Raw genomic sequence first — 12,396 nt, forward strand, 5'->3', positions numbered from 1 at the left:
TGGGCATGAAAAAGTGCACATAAATGTATATTGACTAAAGATGAATTAAACTTTGGTGGGAAATTTCTCAATGTAAAATATAATGCCCCTAATTTATGAATACCTTTTTTGGATTCCAATGGATTAGCAGTCTCAAAATCATCATAAAATAATTGAATTTGTAAAGCATTTTTTCCCTTAGAAAATAGAGGATGTTTTTTCAAATATAACCCATCGTTCAAATCAAAATATATACCATCCTTGGGTGTGTGGCTGGATGTCAACATATCACTGAGGTTTGGATTTGTAAGAATAGACTGCAACGTGTCTAGAATTGGAACATAGGCAAATTTGTCAGTTACAACCAGGGTGCGATTTGTAGGGGGGGATGGTGAGGATTTCCCCCCCTCTGGTTTTCCTATCCCTACCTCTGCTAAATTATTTTTATCTCCGGTGGGGACAAGGATTTCCCCCCCTTGATAGCGATGAATGCAACTTAACTGCTAGACTACTTAAACTCTTGAAATCTAACGATCTTCAGTGTCTTTACATCAGAGTAGGCTATTCAGCAGCCTTCTGGCAGACGGTGCATATTTCGGAACGTCATCGAAAACAAAAACATTGTAACATTTTAGTGCGGGAACTTTGCAGGAAAAACAGCGCTGATGCAAACATGAAACGCGTTCAGAGCAGCATATCGTCCTACTTTACGGGACCAAATAATAAAACAACGAAATTAACACCTGAGAGTGATAGCGCAAGAAATTCGCTGGAGGTTGGCGTTCATGTAGGCCTGCAGGACGATTCCCAGCCACTTGATGAAAGAAACGCCGATGTTGCTAGCGACTCTGAAACGCATGTGGTAGGAGGGTGCATTGAGCCGGGGCGCTTTGCTAAATGGAGAGAGGGTCGTGAGTGGCTAGCTGTCAGCACAGACGGGTCAGTCAAGTGCCAAGCTTGTTCCGACGTCAGGGATTTAGGCCCACACACACAGGAAAGGCTTCATATAGACTCTGCCTTCATTAAAGGCATAAAAGCCAAAACGGCAAAAAAATTAAATGACAAAATCAGCAAGCACGGAAAATGTCAAAGCCATATCAAATGTATTGAAATTGTACAAAAAAGACAAGACGCCGCAATTGAAAAGGCAAATGAGAACAGTGCAGCTCTGTGGCGAAAGCATCATGAGCATAGTTTAAAAACCACAGAGTACTGCATTCGCACAGCTTACATGATCTGCTACACTGACCTGTCATTCAAAATGCAGCCTCACCTGGTTGAACTGCAACAACTCAACGATGTTAACCTCGGTAACATGCTGCATTCTGACAAGGCATGTCGGAATATGCTGATGTTTATTGCAGAGAAAATGACAGTGCGTCTGGTGGACTTCCTTAAAAGCTCACCCGACAAGTTCAGCATTCTCATTGATGAGAGCACAACAGTTTCAAATAAAACATGTCTGATCATTTACATTAGAATTCCATTTGAAGGGGAGTGTTGCAATTTCTTCTTCCAACTTGCTGAGTTGCAGTCGTGCACTGGATCGGCGATCCGTGACTGTGCTTCAGTGCCTTGAGAAGCAGGGTATCTCAAAAGACATGTTGCGCTCCCGACTAATTGGGTTCGCGACGGATGGGGCCGCCGCTATGTTGGGCCGATACAAGGGGGTCGCCACACTCCTACGTGAGGAGATTAACCCCAACCTGATTGTCATTCACTGCATGAATCACAAACTAGAACTTGCCGTCCATGACACTGTCAAACAAATTACAGATGCAAGTCATTTCCAGATGTTCACTGACTCCCTGTACGCCTTCTTCTCTCAAAGTCCAAAGAACATGCGAGAGCTAGAGCTTGTCGCTTCCAATTTGGAGATGCAAGCTCGCAGGATAGGAAGGGTGTTTGACGTGCGCTGGCTATCCTCGTCTTGCACATCTGTGACGGCTCTTTGGCAAAGCTATCCAGCCCTGGTCAAACTCTTCGCGTCACTGGCCGAAGACACATCACGATCAACCAAAGACAGGGCCAAATGTAAGGGAATGCATGCTAAGATGACTCAGTGGCTTTTCGTGGTGGAGATGACATTCGTAAAAGACGCGCTCGAAACGATGCAGGCCCTGTGCCTCTTTCTTCAGAGACGAGATGCCACAGCAATCACCGCTACTGCTGAGGTGGGCGTTGCCGTGCGGACACTGAGGGCTATGAGGAATGCCGATGGAGTGAACATACGATGTCTGAAGGAGGAATTGGGCAGTAAGCAAACATTTAAGGGGGTTAATGTGTCTCAGCCGAGTGACGGAGAACAGCGGAAGGCAGAGACCTTTCGTGAGCGTTTTTTCATCTCCTTGGCCGATAACATCCAGAGCAGGCTCGATGACAACGGCATTTTTTCTGCGGCGGCTGCGCTGAACCCCTCAAATTGGCCCTCCGATGAAGATGAACGGTTGCTTTATGGGGATGACAAACTTCTGACCATTCATAAAAGCCTTGCTATAGCAGACACAAATATGCCCACACTCCTCAAAGAATTTCATGAACTGAAATGCAATGGTGTCACTGGGGAGACTTTGAAAAAAGTGCTCATCGCTGTCTCCACGCTCCCTGTGTCAACGGCTGAGTGCGAGCGTGGCTTTAGTGCGATGAACCACATCCTCACGGAAGAACGAAACAGAATGCACGTCTCCACTTTGAATGGCCTACTGTTCATTGGTGTCAATGGTCCAGAGGTGGCATCCTTTCCTGCGCACACATTTGCAGAATTGTGGATAAAAGAGGGCCGAAATGCTGCAGACAATGCCCCGACAGGAAAACCGAAAAAGCCACCACAAATTCGTCACCAGAGCCGACTGTTTACCTAGTCTAGTTTTCCAGACCTGTCCCTGAATTGTTGACAGCACGTTTTGCTATTTTAGTGAATTATTTAGTGAACAGGTGTATATATAGCCTACCTTTTGCGTTTTTTTCTCCCTATGCAAGTTAAAAGTCCAATGTTCTTGTCTATGAATAAAAAATAAAAAACATCCCCCCCTCTGTTTTTTTGTCAAATCGCACCCTGGTTACAACCACCTGATCGTAAGTACTAGTACATCTGTTTCTTCTGTTTTCAAATCTGACACCAAGCACTTGCTCTACAGGTTCCACAGTTCTCCATTTCTGATCAAAATATGTGTTTCGTTTTGATTCTGAATTCAATGAAGCAAAAGGGTTTTCCAGTTTTTCGAAACTCTGTTCGATTTTAGCTTTTGTACTTGTGTCCTGAGATGATAAACATTTCAATGCTGCATCTTTAGCTTGACTCTGTACCTCCAGCACAACTTCCTCCATAGAAGACACAAAACTATTTAACGTGGCCTGGCCAACACCAGCAACATGAAGCTGTGCAATAGCAGATGCACACATATCACGAGTCTGCATGCGGGATACTTGCAGGACTTCAGAGCTACTGGCTGCTTCTTCACACTCTTGTAACTGAGAGTTATCTGTATTGTCATTGCCAACAACATCATCAGTTTGTACATCATCTTCACACTGCTCTGTATGTTTTGTGTTTAAATGCTTCCTGAAGCCTGAAAAGGTACCAAAAACATAACAACATCCTCCCTGAGCACATTTTAGACGGAGTGATTTACTAGAACAGAAACCATGAATCAATCGCATATGCCTCACAAGCATATTCGTGCTCACAGACTGAGCCTTACAAACAAAACAAATCAGCCCCATGGTATCAGATGAGGGGGTGAAATAAGAGATGCTAAATTAGAAAACTAATGTAGCAGTCTAGCCCTCACCTCAGCAACACGTGGGCTCTCCTTGACTTTGCCGACATCTATGTTGTACACAGTTGTCTGTATGAAGGTGCACATGTTGTGGAGTATCTGATTGTACATTGTGCCAAATACAAAGTGTGCCTTAAAGAGTTCATCAAAAGCTGCAAGAGACGTGGTTGACTTGCATGGTATGACCTGTTTGTCCAAAACGATGAAGAACTCATGGATGGTGCTCCTCTTCATACCAACAGCTAGTAGATAGGGCTGAGTGGTGCTCTTGATGGCATCTACATGTTCCTGGATGCTTGTTCCACTCTAAGGATAAAATAATTACAAACAACTATGAAAATCATAGATTTAAACAGTTGAAAAAGCTCTGGTGAGATGAGGGAAAACATTGCATTGTCTTAACATTTTTCATTCACTCCAGTTGTCTCAAAAAGAAAATAGCATTCTGAGATGCAGTAAACCTACAACACAAACCTTCTTGAACACGACACGATGCTTCTCAGCTTGGGATGCAGATACCTTGCCTGGTCTTTTCCTGCCTTGGGCAGAAGGAGGAATCAGGTGTAGGAGGAGGAGAATAGAAGAGAGATCGCTGTCCCATCCTGCACACAAACAAACAAACAAACTACAAGTTATTTTATAGACCTATATTCCTATAAGTAGAAAGAAATGAACAGGTCTTGACTAACTAACCAAAATTACATTCATATAGATCATTATAGATATTTCGTTATGTTACATGCATAACAATAACCCGACAAAAGAGAATAAAGTGTATAATGAACCCAAATAGTGAACAAAATAACTGGAGGAAGTCAAATGAACAATTTAGATCAATTATGGACAGATTTCTTCTTTAGATTGCATCAGAGATAAAACAATTCTGACGTGTGTAAGACATTTGAATAATCATTATAACTATTTAATGAGGCATTTTTTCTTGACAAATCTAGTGTTTCTTCTACCTCACGCTTTGCCATTGTTCAATTACAGCAACTTGTCTCTCGCTCTTTAAAACAAACAAGCATTCCCTGTGAAGCTATGACAATTCCTAATGGGGGTCAGGACCCCCAGGTTGGAAACTACAGCTTTAAAGCTACAGCTGAAATAAGCAAAAGCTGTGAAATTGAAATAACAAAATTGACAGTACTAGAGGAGGAAAATCACACTACCAGAGGCAAGAGCGTCATCTTCCATTTCCTCTTCATATGATGTAGCCTCCGCACAATGGATCAGTTCCTCAAGGTCGCTTGAGGTAGGAAGAGCCTTGCTCTGCTGGATGACCTTTTGCTTAAATGTAGTTGGCCACCTAAATGGAGAGATACATTATTGACCTAACATGGAATAATTTAATAGCCTAAATGAGAAACAAAAGCAGATAAATGTTATACTGGTCAGTGATAATAAGTAATATTAAGTAATATCATTACCATGAAACATTGCACCAAGAATTTACATAACAGATGCTGGAGTTCACCGATATGAAGTAAATAAGAGTAGATGTGATACAGGGAAAGAAATGACAAAAAGGGCTATTTGGAACACTTAATAGGCTATGACTGCTACAGAGGACAAACCTCTCCAAGAACTTGGCAGCTACATTTTCTCCAAACAACAGGATGAAGTCTTGGTCAATCTGCAAAAGACAAGTGACATACCAAGAGAGTTTGTAAAGACTCTTGACTACCGCTTCAACATCAGATGAGCAAACTAGATCAAAATGTGTATTTTAAGAGCTGCCATTTTGGAACTGTCCAGAAAAACATTACATTTGAGATTAAGTAAATAAGATTAGTGTAAAATATTCCAAAGTGAACAATAGTTCACTCCCATTTTAAATTACCAGGCCATTGATGTCTTTGAAGCGTGGAAACTCAGTTAAGACCTCTGAGGCTTTCTCTTCGTCCAGAACCATCTTGCAACGATATTCAAATGTCATCTTCATCTTCTGCTTGATAGCAGCCTCATCTGTGGAATACTTCATGAAAGACATGGCCTCCCTGCATTGCTCCTCCCTCTGGGCCACCTCAGGAGTGAAGGAAACGTCTCTTCGAGCTTTCGGACCTCCACCTGTTAGCTGACGAGGTGACCCTCTACCCTCTGCTATGACACTCTTCCTTTGGATGGTTTTGAGCCTCCATGCCAAGTAACCACTGCCACTCTCAGGATCATAGAAGTGCTCCTTTTAAATAACAACAAAATCATTAGTTACACAAGTGGAGGGAGTAGGTTAAAATTTGCATAAATGTATAAATTGCATAAATGTAAACACACTTTGGTTATTGCTAGCACATTTTTTAATGGTACTTCCTGTGAGTTCAGTCTGGGCTTATTAGTGTTTGCATCTTTAATTTTTCTCAAAGTAGGAATAATTTAATAAAAAAACACTTACATATCCATTTTTGGAAAATGGATCCATCAAGTAAGGGTGTGCTGCCTTCAGGCAGATATAAAACATTTTGGGACTTTTATTTAATGTGAAATTCATTTAGCAGGAAAACCTTTATTTTGACATAATGTCAGTGTTAGAAACAGGAAGTAGGGAGTTGGAAGTTAGTTGGAGCAAGGTTAGCTAATGTTAACATGCTGTGAAAGGGCTCCTTCTCACGAAACGTGGACTCATTTGCCCCAGCAGAGGCATCACTTGTATGTATTCCTTTCTTAATGTTGTTAAACTTTGTTGTAATTTATAATTTCATAGTTTATGTCGAATTCATGTTGTTAAAAAGCAGTTATAAAAGTAAATGGTTTAAAAACGATTTTTTGAAGATGTTAGCTAAATGTTAGCTACAGGTCAGTTTAGGCGCTGCAGTCAACAGTGAATGTCAAGGTCATTAGCTTAGCTTGTCTAGTTGATGTATGTTAACTTTCCAACCAAGTAGAACCTAATTATATTTCTCATTGTTTTATTTTTAGTTTCACTTTCCTGACTTTGTGATTTTGTGAAGAATTTCAATAAAGACTGCATCACGGATAAAGGAAAGTTTAGCTCACTGTCTAGCTGGGTTCCCACACCTTAGTGAGGACAGTACAAAGGGAACAAGGCAGCTATGCCGCGAGCATACATCACTCTTACATGCTGTGACGGTGACATCCTGTCAAGATAAAGGTGAAAAGTTCTATTAATTTCCATTTATACAATACAACTGTAGCTACTGAGTTTCAGACTGATGAGAATTTAAGAATGAAACTTAAATATATGTTCTGCTTGAAAAAATAAAATAAAAAATGAAATCCAAATTACCCATGACTCTAGTCATGTCTGCAGCAAGGATGTTGACCATCTGACGCCGTGAGGAGTCAGTCAGACCTTTCGTCCGGTTGTATTCCTTCATAATACGGTCTCCACCAGGCTTCTTGATCAGTGCAGACTCAACCACCTAAGAAATGACAGTGTAGAGGACAAGACGGAATAATAAAAAATCAAATAATCCTGAATAATTTACAGCTAATATTAAAGGGCAACTACAAACAAATTGGTTCAAAATAAAGCTTAACACAAACATACCTGAACTTTATCACTAGACGACTCAGCAGCCATAATTCCCCCCCCAAAATGATACTGATTTATGATTGTACACGGACAAAGCCAACAAAACTGGAAGTCGACCAATGTCGATGACCAAAAAAGTGTGTAATCTCCAAGAGGGAGGCTATCATTTTACACATCAACTTACCTGTTTGGCATCTCTATCCAACTTCTGTCGTTTTCTTGAAGGGCTGGCATCCTCATCCAGGATGATTGTGTCATCAGAGTTACATGCTGAATGTTCCAGCGATGAACTGTTTTCAACGTTAACCAGTGGACTGCCAGACAAACGTGTCCCCTGAGAACAGTCGGGCGAAGTGATTGCCTGGGAACCTAAGCATAGTTCAGGAGTGGGGAGGTGGAGAGAAAGAATAAACAAACAGAAACCATTTTCACAATTTGAAAGTGTAACTGATTCTTATTCAACATTCCATTAACTACGCTAAAATAAATGAAGAGCTAAAAAGAACAAGTTTACCATTGTCAAATCTGATGGTGAATACACCTGGGTTGGGTTGCTGTGCTACTTCCTCAAAGACATCCGCATCCACCTCAGTCCCTGTCTCATCATACACTCTGATGCAATCACTGACAGGAGGGATGCAGAACTTCGTGAAAGCTTTAGGAACAAAAGCAAACACAGGGAGTCATGAAATGCTGATTGAAAAGGGTATAGCTTCAATATATTGTTAGTGATTTGTTTTGGTCATGCCATTAACTCACATGACTGACCTATCAACATTCATTTATGAACTTTAATGAATGAAAAAACCTCAAGAGCTAACGACAAAAGTCAGCTCTTGGTGTGCATCTCATTAACTGATGGCTTACCTGAGTTCAGAAATGCATCCAGGCTTGGTTCACTGATCTTGACATATTTCTGTTCATTATTTAGCTCCAGCAGAGAGCCCCAAACTTTCCTTTCCCTGGCCACATCAACCAGCTCTGACTGGGGGATTCCAAGGCGCTCCCAGGCCAGTGAAGAGATATAATCCCTCCACCTGGTCCTAGGTCTACCCCTCGGTCTCTTCCCAGCTGGACGTGCCTGGAACACCTCCCTAGGGAGGCGCCCAGGTGGCATCCTCACTAGGTGCCCAACCACCTCAACTGGCTCCTTTCAAAGCGAAGGAGCAGCGGTTCTACTCAGAGTCCCTCCCGGATGACTGAACTTCGCACCTTATCCCTAAGGGAGATGCCAGCCACCCTGCGGAGAAATCCCATTTCGGCCGCTTGTATCCGCGATCTCGTTCTTTCGGTCATGACCCATCCTTCATGACCATAGGTGAGGGTAGGAACGAAGATGCCCCGGTAGACAGAGAGCTTTGCCTTCTGGCTCAGCTCTCTTTTCGTCACAACGGTGCGGTAAAGCGACTGCAGTACCGCTCCCGCTGCTCCGATTCTCCGGCCCATCTCACGCTCCATTGTTCCCTCACTCGAGAACAAGACCCCGAGATACTTGAACTCCTTCACTTGGGGTAAGGCTTCATTCCCTACCTGGAGTGGACAATCCATCGGTTTCCTGCTGAGAACCATGGCCTCAGATTTGGAGGTGCTGATCCTCATCCCAGCCGCTTCACACTCGGCCGTGAACTGATCCAGTGAGTGCTGAAGGTCACAGACCGATGAAGCCATTAGGACCACATCATCTGCAAAAAGCAGTGGTGCAATCCTTAGCCCACCGAACTGCAGACCCCCTCCCCCACGACTACGCCTCGAAATCCTGTCTATGAATATCACAAACAGGATTGGTGACAAAGCGCAGCCCTGGCGGAGGCCAACCCTCACCGGAAATCGGTCCGACGTGCTGCCGAGGACCCGGACACAGCTCTCGCTTTGAGAGTACAGAGATTGGATGGCCCTGAGCAGAGACCCCCTCACCCCATACTCCCGCAGCACCTCCCACAGTATCTCCCTGGGAACCTGGTCATACGCCTTCTCCAAATCCACAAAGCACATGTAGACCGGATGAGCGTACTCCCAGGCCCCCTCCAGGATCCTTGCGAGAGTGAAATGCTGGTCCGTCGTTCCACGACCAGGACGAAAACCGCATTGTTCCTCTTCAATCTGAGGTTCGACAATCGGCCGGACCCTCCTTTCCAGCACCTTAGAGTAAACTTTCCCGGGGAGGCTGAGTAGTGTAGTACACCCTCTGATCCCCCTTTTTAAAAAGAGGAACCACCACCCCGGTCTGCCACACCTTCGGTACTGTTTCCGACTTCCACGCAATGTTGATGAGACGTGTCAACCATGACAGTCCCTCAACACCCAGAGCCTTCAGCATTTCTGGGCGGATCTCATCCACCCCCGGGGCTTTGCCACTGTGGAGCTGTTTAACCACCTCAGTGACTTCCCCCCGTGAGATTGGAATTGATCCCCCTTCATTATCCAGCTCCGCCTCTAACATAGAGTGCGGAGTTGTCACAACAAAAGTCACGTGACTGAAACCCATGAATAGAGTCCATGCAGTTTAACAATTCATAATTGACACTTGTGAATTTACTGTGCAGCTGGGAAGAGACCGAGGGGTAGACCTAGACGATAGACGATCGATCGATCGATCGATCGATCATGGATGGATGGATGGATGGATGGATGGATGGATGGATGGATGGATGGATGGATGGATGGAAATTGAAATACTATACTTTGAATAATTAGTGTTTGGTATGTTTTCTATCTACTACTTCTCCCATTAAAAAATCCAAATCAAATCAAAAATTCTATTAATATGTAACAAATATATTTAATTTCAGAGCAGAAGAAACAGCCTTCAAGGGTCAAACTCTGTACATAAATCATTCAGCAGTGCACAGTGAAGGTCAAACATGCAACTGTATGAACAAGCAATACTTTGACATACAAACGTCTGTGTGTGTGTGGGGGTGGGTGGGTGTGTGTGTGGGTGGGTGGGTGTACGAGAGAGTCTCTTTAATCTGACTCATCATCACTTGAGGATGGACACAGGGAGATAAGTGGAGTAGGGCTAGCTTCCTGTTGGTCAGGGTTGAAGTTCAGTCTTGGCCCATATGGTTGAATGTTTGGTGTCTTTCTCAAGAGGCCAGCTGCCCACCATCTTGCCACTGCCTCCTCGCTCTCGTATGCAACAGGGTCACAGCCCTGGGATTTGATTAAAAGGAGATCCTCGATGGTCCAAGTCTTCAGCCTTAAGCGCCAGTCTCCTTGCATACGCTTCATTGTGGAAAACTGGCGCTCCACTTGAGATGTGGAAACAGGGAATACCAGGACGATCCTGACGAGATGTAGTAAGTCTGGGTGCTTGCTCTCCTTTTCCGTCAGCTTCCTCTGCTGAAGCACAAGGAAGGCCTCCCTGTTGTGGTGCCGCACAATATCATATTTGGCTTTTAACCATTCCCTGTCCATCTCTGCCACATTGCAGCCAATACTGGTGAGAAGTGGCTCGAAATGCACGCAAAGCTTACGCAGCTCAATGTCTCCATACTGCTGAATGGCACTGATGTTATCTTCAGCTGGCATGTTAACAGGATCGAAGACAGGAGCACAGGATCTGTGGAGCATGTGGAGAAATGCTGACCAATACATGCAGTGATGGTGTTAACTATTTCACTCCTTTGGCGATGGAAGGCCTCAGCAGATGTTGATGAGGTGCTGATCTCCACTCCCTTGTACATAAAGACACCAGTGCGGCCAGTGTTGGTGAAGGCAGTGATGACAGGGTGAAGGTAGGAGCCAGGTTGTTCCTTCTGTTTCAGCAGAGCAGCCTGGGAAGCCATGACCCTACTCTCGCAAGGATCCTGGAGGGATTCTGGGAGTACGCTCATCAGCACTCACTGGATCTGTTCGCGGCCGAGTGTGAAGCGGCTGGGATGAGGATCAGCACCTCCAAATATGAGGCCGTGGTTCTCAGCAGGAAACCGATGGACTGTCCACTCCAGGTAGGGAATCTCGGGGTCTTGTTCTGGAGTGAGGGAACAATGCAGCGTGAGATGGGCCGGAGAATCGGAGCAGCGGGAGCAGTAATGCAGTCGCTTTACCGCACCATTGTGACGAAAAGAGAGCTGAGCCAGAAGGCAAAGCTCTCTGTCTACCGGGCCATCTTCGTTCCTACCCTCACCTATGGTCATGAAGGATGGGTCATGACCGAAAGAACGAGATCGCGGATACAAGCGGCCGAAATGGGATTTCTCCGCAGGGTGGCTGGCATCTCCCTTAGGGATAAGGTGAGAAGTTCAGTCATCCGGGAGGGACTCGGAGTAGAACCGCTGCTCCTTCACGTTGAAAGGAGCCAGTTGAGGTGGTTCGGGCACCTAGTGAGGATGCCACCTAGGCGCCTCCCTAGGGAGGTGTTCCAGGCACGTCCAGCTGGGAAGAGACCGAGGGGTAGACCTAGGACCAGGTGGAGGGATTATATGGCTTTGCTGGCCTGGGAGCGCCTTGGAACTGAACTACAAACTATCTCATGGTAGCTTGTGCTCGGTCATAGACTGGCATCAACAATGTGCCCAAGCTGCCCCTCCGTAAGGGAGATTACAGCAACCCCAAGGCCGAAGACCTATGCCATGGTAGAGCAGACAGAGGAAGCAGACAATGATGAAGTAGGTCAAAGGTTAACTACCTAAGCCAAAATTTCCCTAACACTTTTGACCACTTGATCATATCTGTCCTGAGATTGGTTGTGATGATCTCCGGCAGGAAGGTGAGCTTCTGATCTGGGTCTGCTTGCATATCCCAGTCCAGCCGTGTCCAGCAGGTCCGCTTCCTTTCTAACAGGTGGCTTCTTTGGGATGCTCCCTGCTGGAGCAAAGGCGATGTTGTTTGAGCATACGGCTGTTGGTGGGAAGGCATTGGTGGTAGTTCTCCGTCCTTCCACGATAATTGCTTGTTGTCGAAGAACCTGGTCGTGTCTACAGGTGTAGCGGCCTTGGAACAGGCTTGTTTTACAGCCAGTGAGTATGTGTCATAGAATAGCCGGTGTTTGGTAAAGAGGACATGAAGGATCTTGTTGGGAGTGGGTAGCACATGGTAAGGGGCCCTGAGTATGAAACTAAGCTAATAATAAAACTCTGGGTGGAAAATATATAGATAAAAAAGCAATCCTAAGTCTTATGGCATGTTTGGGCAAAAAGGTCA

This window comes from Eleginops maclovinus, chromosome 16 (genome assembly GCF_036324505.1).
Source record: "Eleginops maclovinus isolate JMC-PN-2008 ecotype Puerto Natales chromosome 16, JC_Emac_rtc_rv5, whole genome shotgun sequence".
Classification (NCBI taxonomy): Eukaryota; Metazoa; Chordata; class Actinopteri; order Perciformes; family Eleginopidae; genus Eleginops; species Eleginops maclovinus.